The 14760-nt window shown below is 43.3% G+C and overlaps 1 protein-coding gene across 7 annotated transcripts in view; it reads right to left on the minus strand.

Annotated features, from left to right (window-relative positions):
* HNF4G (hepatocyte nuclear factor 4 gamma) overlaps positions 1 to 14760 on the minus strand; it is a 259847-nt gene that overhangs the window by 116440 nt on the left and 128647 nt on the right. The gene's annotated exons all lie outside the window — the stretch shown is intronic.

A 14760-nucleotide genomic window follows, 5' to 3' on the forward strand; every position in this document is an offset into this window, starting at 1 on the left:
TTGCTGCCCACTGCTCCAGTTTATTTATATCTTTTTGAATCCTTTCTCTCTCTCTTGTCTAGTGTTAGCTATCCCTCCTAGCTTTGTGTCATCAGAAAATTTAATCAGTGTACCCTAAATTCTTTCATCTAAATCATTAATAAAGATGTTGAACAATACAGGGCCTAGGACAGAGCCCTGTGATACCTCACTTGAGACATTCTTCCAACTGGATGTGGACCCATTTACGACCACTCTTTGGATCCGATCACTAAGCCAGGTATGAATCCACCTAACAGTTGCTTTGTCCATTCCATACTTAGTCATTTTGTCAATAAGGATGCTGTGAGATACTTTGTCAAATGCTTTGCTGAAGTCAAGATATACTATATCTACAGCATTTCCCTGATCCACCCAGTCAGGGATTCTGTCATAGAAGGAAATTAATTTAGTCTGACATTACTTATTAGTTACAAACCTCTTTTTCTCCACAAGGAGAAACCTTACCCCTTAGACCTCAGTCCAGAGCCTCTCACCTAGCCAAATCAGATCTCATACTTTGCACTGACGAGAGCCAATAGCTCAAAACACCGTGTCTGCAAATTGAGATTCTGATTTGGCTTTTATCCTAAGTCATATTACAAGACTCGTTAAAGGGTTGATTGTGACTTGTAGGATCGCTACTACCAATAGGTGGCACTGTAGAGTAAAAGTCCTCTTTCTCTCTGAAGAGGCAATTTGCATATAAACCTCTTTTTAATCACTTCATTTTTATCCAGGTATTTACATACATGTTGTTTAATAATTTGCTCAAAGATCTTTCCTGGTATGGAAGTCAGACTCACCGGCCTATAGTTGCCTGGGTCCACCTTCTTCCCCTTTTTGAAGATAGGAACAACATTTGCTCTTCTCCAGTCTTCTGGGACTTCTCCTGTTCTCCAAGAATTTTCAAAGATTATGGAGAGGGGTTCAAAAATTTCTTCTGCTATCTCCTTCAGTACTCTGGGGTGTAATTCATCTGGACCTGGAGACTTGAATTCATTTAGTTTAGCTAAGTGTTTCCTCACTATCTTTCTTTTTATAGATATCCTGGATTCTTCTATTCTTTTAATAGGGCAGTGAAGATCAGTTGATGTTACTTTTCCTTTCTGAGAGAAAACAGATGCAAAATAGGAATTTAAAAGTTCAGCTTTCTCAACATCCTTTCTTTGCATTTCATCATTTTCATCCTGTAAAAATCCTATAGCATCTTTGAATTTCTTTTACTTTTGACATATCACCAAAATCCTTTTCTGTTGCTTTTGATGTCTCTTGCAAGCCTTCATTCATTGTCAGCTTTAGTAATCTGATTTGTGCCCTGCAGGTTCTGCAGACAGCATTATATTCTTCTTTAGATATGCCTCCCTCTTTCTATTTGATAAACATTTCTTTCTTCCTTTTTGTCATATGTTTAAGTACTGTGCTCATCAATCCTGGTTTCTTTAAATACTTCCTATTCTTCCTTCTTTTTGGAATTGTTAATAATTGTGCTTTGAGAATCTCATTTTTCAAGATTTCCCATCCTTCCTGGACATTTTTGTCCTTAATGATATCCAGCCATTGGATCCCTCCGATTCTCTTTTTGAGTTCCTTAAAATCTGCCTTTCTGAAATCGAACCTTGAAGTCTGAGTCTTTACAGATCTTCCTCCTCTAGTTATCAAAAATTCTAAAATAGCATGGTCGCTACCTCCTAGGGTCCCAGCCACTCTTGCCTCCTCAACTATTTCCTCCCTGTTTATAAGGATTAGATCCAAGGTAGCAGATCCTCTTGGTTTCTCCCCTACCTTTTGGAAGATAAAGTTGACAGCAAGAGAGGATAAGAATTCCTTGACCTGTTAGTTTTGCCTGAGAGAGATTCCCAACAAATATCTAGTTGAAATCTCCCACGACCACTATGTCATATTTTTTGGAGAACTTGGCCATTTCATGCATAAATAGTTCATCCATATCTTCAGATTGCACATGCGGCCTGTAGTGAATACCTACAATGGTGTCCCTTCTGTTGCTCTCTCCTTGTATTCTTACCCAAACTGTTTCCACAGAACTCCAAGTCTATGAAGCTTCAATCTCTGTGCAGATATACGCTTTTCTAACATACAATATGACACCTCCTCCTCGTTTATCAAGTCTGTTTCTTACAAATAAGTTTTATTCTTCTAGCCTTGTATTCCAGTCATGTGTATCGTCCCACCAAGTTTTAGTGTTTCCAATGACATCATATTTCTTCTCCTGTGTTAGTAGTTTCAATTCTCCTTGTTTGTTGCCCATGCTTTGTACTTTTGCATAGAAACATTTTAGTTTGTGATTCGTTTCTTTTCCTCCAATATATTTATTATTTAGATTTTTTTGTGTTTGTTCTTCCTTTCCACTTCTAGTAGTAGAGTTCGCAATAGTATTTGTCAGGTGTATGGCTTTTTGAGGCCTTTTGCTTCCCTTCCCACAATGTTCTAGTTTAAAGCTCTCCTGATGTAACATGAAGAGATAATTCTGCTCTGTCTAAGAACTCTTCACCTTCCTTAATGATTTTCAACGTAGCTAACCTCTCTTATAGATTTAGCATCTTTTCCTCCAACAGGTACACAAACTTGCATTTATGGCATGTGAAGTTTGGCTTTTCCACTGGTAAGTCTGTGAACATGTAGCAAAAATTCAGCCCAACAAATGGTTTTTGGCCTCTTCCATGTTCTTACTGTTAAAGTGATATCAAAGCCATGAAAAATGTACCAAAATTTGCATGCTGGTAGGCGCGCGGCTTACAGATGTCCTCCTTTAAGCTGCAACGGCCAAAATCCTGTGTTCTTTGAGCTCGTGGAGACTCTTCACTTATCCCAGAATGCAATGGGAATATGCAAATTCTCTCCTCAGAACTCCTCCCCTGGTTTAAAAATACTCTGACTGCAGTCTGTTCGATTATAACATCTCTTGTTTGCCTACATTTTCACATATATGTCTGAAGCTGGAGTTCCATATATCAGATGAGTATGGACAGGTTTTTTAAGGCTAGATTCACACTAGAGATGAGAAAATATATTAGAGTGGAATTAAATCCCCCTTGAATATTACAAAAATTTGCATCTGCCAAAGTGTGACCTTTTTGTAATTTGCTCCAGCAAAATAGCTTGCCTCTGTTTTGCTGAATTGTTAAGGGCCATAAAAGCAAAGAAACCACACACTCACCTTACCACTCATCTCTTTGGCCCCTCTGCTCTGCAGCATCCTCCTTCCTTGGAGTAACTTCTTATCACTGCCGCCATGCGCTATTCCGTGTGCTTGACTTCCAACTCTATTGAGGCTTGTGGTGTTTCTACATGTGTTTTATCCTTACTTGTGCTTGCACATAAACGTCCTGGATATCATCAGAGCTTGGAGTCCAGAAGAAGATGTGCCAAGGACCAGATTGGTGATGGTGCAGAGGGGCTAGAGAAGTGAACGGTAAAGTAAGCATACTTTTTTTTTTCATTTTCATTATGAAGACCCCAAAGGGACATTCAATTAGTTGAGCATAACTTTGTGGCAAATGGAATTTTCCAGGAAAATTTAGCTGTTTCAAATTTTGTCAGATCCCCTCATCTCTAATTCCCACATTTGTTTTTTCATCCATGTGTTGACAGCTTTTGAAACTAAATGTACATTGACCTATGGATTTTAATGGAACTAGTAATTCACACATCTGTTTCTTTCTTCTCACCAATCTGTGTGAAAACTTTGGTAAACTCAGTGCATGTCCTATGCTCTTCTGTTTTTGTAAATCAGACTCGACCTTTAAAATTTTGGCGAATCTGTCACAACTAGGGATGAGCGATATTGCCCGATATCGTATCGGAATTCCGATTTCCGATATTGAAAAAATATCGGATATCGGAATTTCTGATTTCCAATATAAATGCAAGTCAATGGGATAAAAAAATCAGAATTACAAAATGACCACTACAGTGCTATATAATGGATAAAATGGAGCGGAAACACCTCAGGATAATGGGGAAGGAGTTTGAAGAGGCAGAGGAGCAAAAAAAATTGCTAGAAAAATGCACAGAGCGAAAGCTGTAGCAGGAAAACAGCTTCTTAATAGCGGTGTTTTTTCTTTGGGTTAGGATTAGTTGGGGTAGGGTTAGGGTTTATGGTTAGTAGGGTAAGGGTTAGGGTAAGGGTTAAGGTTTAGGGATAGTTATGCTTAGGGTTAGTGATTTTACATTATTAAATTAAAACTGCTGGTGGTGGTGTCAATATGCAATTTGACTGACATGTGTCCGCGTTCAGCTCACCTTGCTTTGCAGGGAGTTTCCAGGAGCACCACGTGGAGGAACGGATATACTCCCTTTAAGCCATGCTTAGTCTTCTTCTGCTGATTATATTACTGTTATTCAGTAATTCTGCATATTGATATTCTGCTTTTGGTTCATCTACATCTGCTCCTACTGCTTCCTAAACCTCTGTCTATGGTTATCCTGCTATTGGCTGGTCGCAGAATGTCCCAAACCCAGAGGAAATACGCAGAAGTAACAGTAGGCACAGGAACTTGAGAGAACCAGCTGGTGAGTCTGGAACCCGTATAGGAAGCAGAAATCAGCATAAGAGCCAATGGAACTAATGGGCACCAGCTGATGTTACCGGAGGCCTATAACTAAGCAGGAGGTAACCTGTGCCAGAATGCACTACCAAGGACCAGCAGACGTTACTGGAACTCGGATACCACAAAGGAGGGACCTAAGCCATTGACTCTACTGAGAACCAGCTGACGTTACTGGAACCCAGATAAGCAACAGAAGGTAAAAGTGCCAGTGGCTGTACTGGGCAACAGCTGACATTACTGTAGCCTAGATACCACAATGTAGTAGTGACAAAAGCCAAAAGCACTGCCGAGAAGCCCAAAAAAACCCCACAAAGATGCAAGTTCAAGAGCAAAAAGACAGGAGTCCGGGGACATCTCCATCTGTCTTCTTGTCTTGGGTCTTCTGTATATGTCTTCCTGTCTTGGGTCTTCTGCATCTGTCTTCCTGTCTTGGGTCTTCTGCATCTGTCTTCCTGTCTTGGGTCTTCTACCAGAGTAATGTCTTCTTGGCAGAAGGTGCAAGAGCCACATTTGCCCCCGCAACCCGGACACAGTCTTCTTTACTCCGCAGTCGCAGCAGGGGAGGAGGAGGGCCTACTGGCACTGTCGAGACCAGCCTTGAACGCCAGGTCCCGGAGTCCACGTAGGGGGCTCCTACACTGCCGACACCACGGATAACAGCAAACTGAGCCGGAATAATGTACGGCGGGGGCGTGGAACAGTGCGGCGGACACAACCGTGTAACGGCGAGTGTTGTCGAAACACGGTTTGGAGCAGGAGGTACCCGTGCCCTTGGGCACTCCGGGGAACCAGTTGGCGATGCTGGAACTCGGTTTACCCCTCGGGGGAGGCACCTGTGTCCGCACTTCTACTGTGGCCCAGGGCAGCAAAAGTCACCAGAAATCCAGACCTGGTTCATTTTTAGGAATGTAAGCCGGTCTACATTTGCAGCGGATAGTCTGGTACGTTGGTCTGTTAGTACATTGCCAGATGCACTAAAGACACGTTCAGAAATCACACTGGCACCAGGACAAGCCAGGACGTCAAAGGCATACTGGCTAAGCTCGGGCCATGTATCCAACTTGGAGACCCAAAACTTGAAGGGGGCAGACCCATCCTGAAGCACACTGACAGGGGTGGAGAGGTATTGTGCTACCATGTCACGGTAACGTTGCCTCCTAGTGGGTTGCACTGTCTGTGCTGATGGTGCCCGAACTGTTTGCGGGTTCAGAAACCGTTGGAACAGGTTGGGTATACTGAACCTGTCAGTAGCAGATGTACTGCTTCTGCTACCAGCTTCTGAACGGATTCCGCTGGGCCCAGGATGCACTGAGGTGTCTGCTAGTGCACGCGCATCACTGCTATGTGGTGGAAAAGAGTACATGAGTGAATTAACCAGTGCATCTTGGTACTCCTGCATTTTACGCGCCCAGTTCAACGGTGTAATTAGGCTTTCAAGGCTGTCCCGGTAACGTGGATCTAAGAGGGTGGCCAACCAGTAGTCATTTGTGTGGAGAATACGAGCCACGAGTGTGTTGTTTCTCATAGTCCTCCTCATCCTCCTCCTCACTTGCTGTGTCCTGCCTGGACCTTTGTGAGGCACCCACAGAGCTTTTTACCAACTGGGCCGATGAAGATTGCCTGGTTAGTCCAAGTGTCTCATCATACTCCTCCTCCTCCAGAGAAACCTCATCCCTTAGTCCTTTAAATGATGATTCTATAAGGCATATAAGGGGAATAGTCAGGCTGAGTAGGGCAGCATCCACACTCACCATTAGAGTGGAGTCCTCGAAGCACTTCAAAATGGTGCATATGTCCTTCATGGATGCCCACTCTGTGGTTGTAAAGTGGGAGGGGTGAGATGTGTGTCGCCTACTTTGCGCCTGCTGCAGCTGCAACTCCATAATTGCAGGTTGCTGCTCACACAACCTCTGCAGCATATGCAAAGTCGAATTCCACCTGGTAGGGAGGTCAACAATGATGCGGTGCTCGGGCAGGCCCAATCTGCGCTGCATGGCTGAAAGGCGCGATGCAGCCATGCTTGAACGCCGCAAATGAGAGCACTCATATCTGACTTTGTGCAGCAGCTCCTCAAGGTCAGGATAGTTCCTAAGGAAACTCTGCACCACCAAGTTTAGGACATGGGCAAGGCATGGAATGTGAGTCAGACCACCTAGGCCCAGAGCCGCGACCAGGTTTCGGCCGTTGTCACACACCACCATACCAGGCTGAAGGTTGAGCAGCGCAAGCCACATGTCGCTCTGCTCCTTGAGCGTGTTCCACAGCTCGGTTGCAGTGTGGCTAACATCACCCAGATAAACCAATTTCAACATGGCCTGTTGATGTTTGGCCGATGCAGTGCTGAAATCGGTTGTTGTGGTACGTCTGGGTGCAGGCGAGTCTGACGAGGAGTATGAGGAGGAGTCAATTTGTACGGAGGAGAGGCCTGCAATCTGTGGAGTTGGCAGGACCCGCGCACTTGCACTGTCTACTTCAGTTCCTGGGTCAACTACATTTACCCAATGGGCGGTGATGGAAATGTAGCGTCCCTGGCCATGCTGACTGGTCCACGCGTCGGTGGTCAGGTGGACCTTGCTACTAACTGCATTTTGTAGCGCATGCTTAATTTTACGCTCCACATGCTGTTGCAGGGCAGGGACGGCTTGCCTGCTGAAGTAGAGGCGGCTGGGAATACTGTATTGTGGGATTGCAAACCCCAACATATTGATAAAGGCTGGCTTGCTCACCAGCCAGAATGGTAGCATTTCCACTGCAAGCAGTTTGGCAATGCGAGAATTCATGCCCTGTGCTCGTGGGTGGTTTGCCGAGTACAGGCGCCTTATCTCCCACACGTGTGTGACAGATGGCTGCACACTGGATTGGGAGTGTGAGGATGCCAGTGATTGGGATGCTGATGCTGACGAAGTACAGACAGTGTGCCGCCGCACAACACTGCCTGCAGATGCACCCTGGCATTCTGGCGAGGAAGCGGGAGCAGCTGTTTGTGAGCTGGAGTAAGAGGTGGCCGCTGTGGCTGAAGAGGGTGGAAGGTGGGGAACCAGCTGCAGGTGGCGAATCATCTTGGGTGTGATGCTGCCACTCCACAGGGTGCCTCTTCCTGACATGCGTCAACATATTGGTGGTATTAAGGTTGCTGACGTTCTTCCCTCTCCACACAGTTTGTCCACAAAGCTTGCATCTGACTACTGTAACGTCATCTGCAACTTGGTCGAAAAAGGCCCATGCACCACAACTCTTGGGCGCATCCCTTGTGTTCTTTAAAAGAGCCCTGCTCCTAATGGCTGCTGAAGTTGAGGGAGCCGACAAACAATTTTTCCCTCTTCCTCTCCCACGTGGACGTTCACGCTGCGCCACACCTGCAAGCTCTTCCTCTGAGCTATCCCCACTTGCTTGCTGCCCCTCAGCATGCCATGATGGGTCAAGGATCTCGTCATCCAATACACTTTCGTCAGCAGAAACTGGCAGCTGAGTTTCATCATCATCTGCTGACTGGGGTCTGGTCAATGTGGGCACTGGCCCACCCTCCACTTCTTCCTCAGATGGACACAGTGGTTGCGCATCTGTGCACACTACCTCTTCTTCAGCTGCAGGAATGCTGTCTGGATGGCACACAGATTCCAAGCCAACAGATTCTGAGAAGAGGATTAAGGTTGGCTCCTGGCCCTCTGAATGTCCGGGCAATTTAGTGGGCGGTGAAGAAGCAGATGGGTGCTGCTCTTCAGTGGCCTGAACCGATGTGGTGGAGAGGTCCTGGGAGGATTCTGTGCTCATTAAGGTGGATTCCTCAGCTGCCATCCAACCTGTGAAGATCTAGAGTTGTGGGTGTTAGTAATCACCTAGGCAGGTTAACGATGCAACAAGTTTTATTTGTATCCATATAAGCATTTCAGTAAGTCCAGGTAGATGACTCCAATGTAATGCCCCCAGTCCACGGGATCAGCAACAAGTCAGTAAAAATAGTCCATGGGATAATTCCTAGGGGAATATAGATCTCACGACCGAAGCCCGAGAAAACTTAGTTCCAAGTTCGATAGTCCATTCATGGGTTCCAGGAGCGGCCTTAACTCTGCTCCTTTCGCTTCAGATCCCCAGACACAACTGCTCTCCCCCATCAAGTCTCTCAACTCTACTCCCAACCCCCTAACCAATGTACATTGAATTCACAGCCAGTGAAGTCTCCGGCCAGTCTGGAGTGGTGTGAACCCAAGTGGCCCCCCTGCCAAGAGAAAGAAAGGCACATATTCCCCCACCAGATAAGGTCATGGCATGTAAATACAACATAAATTGAGGTAACTAGTCATCTGTGCTGGGAAAGTATTTCAGTTCCTCACACAACCAACAACGGTTTCTACTTGATCCTCTCTTATCAGCCTATGGCCCTGCGCTCCTAACAAGCTGCGCATAAATGACTGCTGCCGGGTGAAAGTAGGTGCTGAGTGACTTGGGCCTGCTGCTTGCCCTGGATGTGCACCATGTCTAGCTGCTGATGCACCTCTTCCGCGGCCGCCGCGGGGACGTCCCTTACTCCCTGCCTTCTTCATCTCTATCGATGGATTCAAGAAAGTAATTATTAGGAATTAGTGTGCTTATTCCTGTAGGACTACAAACAGGTATAAGAAACACTAATGGCACTGTATGATGTCTGCTACACTTTATTTGAATCTAGAGTGGCCTACACAAAGAGTAACGTGTGTTTGTGCTATTGGTGTACATGTTATGGTCGGATGTCACAGCGCAGTAAAAGACACTGCTGTGATACCAAAAAAAAAGGATTCTCCAGGACTGGGCCAGGTGCTGTGTGGCACCAACCACAGAGGTTGTTTGGGTCCCTCACAGCACAATCCCTATATAATGTTTAACTTTTAGGAAAAAATAGGGGAAGGGGATTTAAGGGATGAAAAGAAAAGGCAGTGAGACACACACCACACAGTGCTGCAGCAAGAGGAGCTGCAGCAGCTGCAGTGAATGTGCTCTGCACTGTCTCACTAAACACCTCACTGAGAGCCTGCACAGCACAAAAATGAAACTGAGCGGGGTCAGTGAGGAAAAAGACTGCTTCTGTAACACACAGGGGCTGCTACAGTCGCTGAAAAACAATTTGTATCGCTATTAGATCCGAGATCTCTCCCTATCTCCAACAGCAACCTATCCCTATCTGCTTTCACAGTAGAGTGAGGCTAAAATGGCAGGTGCAGCCTTTTATACTGCCTGATCACACCATCCAGCCAGCTAATTGCAGCGCAGCCCCTAGCTAGCTAGTTTGGACGCCTCCTACCAAGCTTAGGGCAGTTACACAATGTTGTCAGCATTTCTTCAGCTCCTGATTGGCTCCACAGAGCGCTCAGAGGCTGAAGGATTATGGGATTTCCTATTTCCAATGTGAAAAAAATATCGGAATCGGAAATCGGAATTCCGTTATCGCAAATATCGGGCCGATTTCTGATATTTCAATATCGGAAAGCTCATCCCTAGTCACAACCAGATGAAAATGAAAAACACCCATTTTTCATCAATTTTCCGTATTTTTCTTCCCAATAGTCAATGGGAAATAAAATTCACTTTACCTCCTTCACTTTCGAAGAACGGATGAGAAAAAAAGATACACATTGAAAGCAAGAAAGATGAAATATGGGAGAAAAATAGTCAGTTTCTGATAAATGTAATAAAGGAAACAGATAAATAGATGAAAGAATGTAGCTTTAGCTAGAGCCAGACACAGTTCATACAGAGTTGCTCACTTTGTGCATGGGTCCAGTGTCTACAGCTGGATCAAAGTCACTGCATGTTCCAATGTTACAGATGGGAAGGATCACTTCCCAAAAAAGATTTCTCTGGCACTTCTGTATCATATTGGAGGAAAAAAGCTGAAAGGCCAAATAAGGAGATCAAGCAGAAAAAGGCCTTGCTCATAAATGGCCTTGAAAATCGTGCAACTGAATTTTAACCTGATATGACAATGATATGTGGAGCACATAAGTTAACTAATTTTGGGTTAAATGAAAGCGAAAAATAATTATTTTTAATGTATTTAAAATGAAGAACAGGAAAATAACTACTAAGCTTGCCTATAAAAAAGATTATCAAGTAGATACAGTGTTGTGATAAAACTAAGTTAATGATTTATTTTGGCCTTGGTCCAGAAAGCTATAATGACACTTCTTTATCTCAGGTTTTTTTTTACCTTAGGACCAATAAAAAAAAACTGCAGCATAATTCTTGTATAAAATAATAAATCTCTGTTAACAATTATATTTGACCTTGTTACTTAGCCAAATTTTAGAAATTATAATTTGACCTTGATATGGAGACTACTGACTTTTGCAATGTAGAAGCCACTTAATAATCTTTAAATGAGATCATAATAGCTTACCACCCAAGAGAGGAATGGTTGTCCAGAGCTTTTACTTGTGACCAACTCTCAAACTGTCAGTGTCAAATTAAATTGCGTTTGGCTCGCCTCTTAAAATCATTTAAAAGGGTTGTCCGCTGTTGGACAACTACTTCTTAAATGTATACATAAAAAAATAAGAAAAAAATATATACTTACCTCATGGATCGGTGCCTCTTCTCCAAGGATGGCTTTGTGTCTGCAGCTTAATTTTCCTCTGAGTTGCCATCTGCTCAATGTAACATGTCACAATGTAAACCATAATTACTGTAAGGCCTCCTTCACACATCCTGGTGATTCCTGTACAGGAAAAACCAGTACTGGTGAGATCCATGTGACATCCGTGGTCTGTGTGTCTGTCTTTCATGTCCGTGTGCCGTACATATATCCTTGTTACATGTACCGGCACCTGGGAAAAGCAGTACAGTTCACTCTGATCCCAGGTGTCGGTTGCTGAAGGCAGCTCTCATCATTGTCACCTGGTCCCCCTGAAATGAGTGCCACAGAAGACATTGATGGGAGTTGCACTCAGCAGCAGCTGTGTAACTCCTATGTAAAATAAACAATTAAAGAAAACACTGTGGGCTCCCACACAATTTTCATAACCAGCAAAGGGAAAGCCCACGGCTGGTGGCTGATGTTAATAATCTGGGATAAGGGACAATATTGCTTGCCTCATTCTCCCAGAGTTTTCAGAGTGGATGGTCGCATCATGGCACCATTCATGTTGAAAACCACATATCGCAGAGATTGATTACGGCCTAGGACAGTATGGCTCATCTTCAAGTCAGACAATTTAGAATTGAGGGTCTTCAGTGGTTGATACCTTTTTATGGCTAACTGAAAAGATGGTAACAAATTGCAAGCTTTCGAGACTACTTAGGTCTTTTCATCAGGCTAAACTAATACAACGTCTGAAGAATCGCATATTTATGCACAACACAGCACAGAAAGAAATAATGCAATAGATAAGACAAGTGATGTGATGCAGAACTGTCATTATGGGAGAGGGTTAAACATAAATATTGGAGCAGTTCATAGATAAGGAGCCTGAAAGTTTTATTGCCCTCTGATGGGGTCTAGTTCTGTCTTGTGATGACCCCAGAAGGTCTGAAGAGCAAATTCTTAATTGATGTAAAAAGACATAAATCCATGCGACTCATTCATTCCTGCACTGAATGTGTCGAAAGTTTCCATAAATTTGTACTCCGAGATTCTTCTCTCTCACTGAGACTTGAAGTTAACTTTTAATACAAGTAATTTAATGTCCATCATGCTATGGCCAGGGATACAAAAATGTTTTGACACAGGTAGATTCATTCATTTTTCTCTTATTGTGTGACGATGAGAATTCATCCTTGTTCTCAGTTTTTGCCTTGTCTCCCCCACATACAGACCCCCAGTTGGACATTTAGTACAAATAATTAAGTACACCACATTAGATGTACTAATATTTCCAGACCCCCTACTGCTGTGTTTTAGGCAGCCCCCAAATTTAAGAAGCATCATTGTCAGAAGCTCCCTGTCCTCTCCAACAGCTGCAGGAACCTTTCCTTGCAACCAGAAAAAATGAAAAACCTGTCCATTTAAAATGACCACGGACAAGATAAAGATCCCCAACTCACATCAGGACTACAAGATCCCAGATATTTTCATCTGCATCACATCTAATGTGGTGTACTTAATTATTTGTATTAAATGTCCAACTGGGGTCTGGATGTGGGGGAAACAGGGCAAAAACTGAGAACAAGGATGAATTCTCATTGTCACACAATAAGAGAAAAAAGAATGGATCTACCTGTGGCAAAACATTTTTCTATCCCTGGTCATAACATGATGGACATTAAATTACTTGTATTAAAAGGTAACTTCAAGTCTCAGAGAGAGAGAAGAATCTCGGAGTACAAATTTATGGAAACTTTCGACACATTCTGTGCAGGAATGAATGTGTCGCATGGATTTATGTCTTTTTACATCAATTAAGGAATTTGCTCTTCAAAACACAGAACTAGACCCCATCAGAGGGCAATAAAACTTTCAGGCTCCTTATCTATGAACTGCTCCAATATTTATGTTTAACCCTCTCTCATAATAACAATTCTGCTTCACATCACTTGTCTTATCTATTGCTCTATTTCTGAACCATCTGAACCATCAGAGCACGCTAACCTACATGAGTTGATAATTTTACATAGTTATCTTATCTATTCTAGAGCGTTTGTTAAAGTAGTTTTTGAAACGTCAGAATATAATGCTCGGCATTTGCTTACAACTTGCAGGACATATTGCTTTTGTTCTTCATCTTTTGTCAGAAGGTCATTAAAGTCGGTTACTTCCTACCTCTTTTAATTTTTCTTTCCTAACTTTTGGATTTACAACCCTAGCGTGCTCTGATGGTTCATCTGTGCTACTGAGCAATTTATTAGCCATTAACAACTTTTCATTGTCTGTAATGGTGGGATCAAAAAACGATAATCCCACCAACTCTGCATTCAAATACCACAAATGGTTCGAAAATTTGGTCAGGGCTATTTCTGCAATGTTGTTGTCACATTCTTTATAGTCTAACAGACTATGCAAAATACCTAAATCTTAAAATACCTCAATTTGGATTTTTTCAAACTTTGACCGACGAGCGGCACGGGTTAATGTCGTTTGATCGAGCTCAAATTTTGGCTATCTCAATATCTGGAAAGGGGAATCGTTTTGTGGGGTCCAGACGGACCAAATTCCGACATCGATTTTTTGCGGTCACCCTAGTGTGCACGTGTGTGGCATGCATTTTGTCCATGCTACGCAAAAAAAACCTCAACAAGTCTGGGGGGTTTTCACTGGAATATACGGTCTACGTGAAAAACCTGATGTGTTCACCACCATTGAATACAATGGGTGTGCGTATGTCCGCATTTGAGCGCCTCAAAAAACAGACCAGACATAAAAAATGGACATGCGAAGAAGGCCTAACATGGCATGCATGTCATTTAAAGTGGTTATCTGGAAGTATTTTTTAAACAATCTGCCTTAGAACTAACATGCATATATGTGCTATTTACCTGCCTGTTGCATCTGAAACTGATCTCTGCCAGCACAGAGCAGTCACAGATTGCTCCTGCTGGTGATTCAGTACTTCTGCTGATGTCACATCAACAGAGCAGAGGCTTCTCTTCCGCTCTGCTCTGTTGATGGGGTGTAACCGCAGACATCATACTGATTGACAGCTGCCTGCCTGATGCCTAACTGTGGGAAGCCAGCTGTGAATCAGCCCAAAGTCATGCCCAATCAACAGAGCAGCCCAAAAGAAAAAGAGCTTCTATGTTGACATTGAGCAGCTTAATCACTAGGAGTGGTTATTGACCACTCTGAGCAGGCGCTGAGTATGACAGTCAGGTAATTTCCTCTATTAGCAACTACCTGCCTGTATTTTTTAAGGCTCATAGTAAAAAATAAAGTTCTGGACAACATATTTAAGTTTCCATGCATTTTCTAGCATCACAGCTGATTGCCAAAAGCAATAACCTGATGCTATGAGAACGGCAGAAGACACAATATGGTGTTTGGAAGATCAGCGCCGGTCTGCTAGGTGAGCATATATTTTTTTCCTTCCACCACAATAGACCTATTAATAATATATTTCAAATTTGTGGACAATGTTTCCACATTGTAATTTTGCTGCAAGGACTTTATGATCTTTCTGTAAGAATTAGTATTTTAGGGTCTTTATGGTGTATACTCAGTTTCTGACCAATACATTTCATTGTGTTCTGTATTGTTTAATTTTAATTT

This window comes from Dendrobates tinctorius, unplaced genomic scaffold, assembly GCF_039654945.1.
Source record: "Dendrobates tinctorius isolate UK_male_01 unplaced genomic scaffold, ASM3965494v1 ptg000165l, whole genome shotgun sequence".
NCBI lineage: Eukaryota > Metazoa > Chordata > Amphibia > Anura > Dendrobatidae > Dendrobates > Dendrobates tinctorius.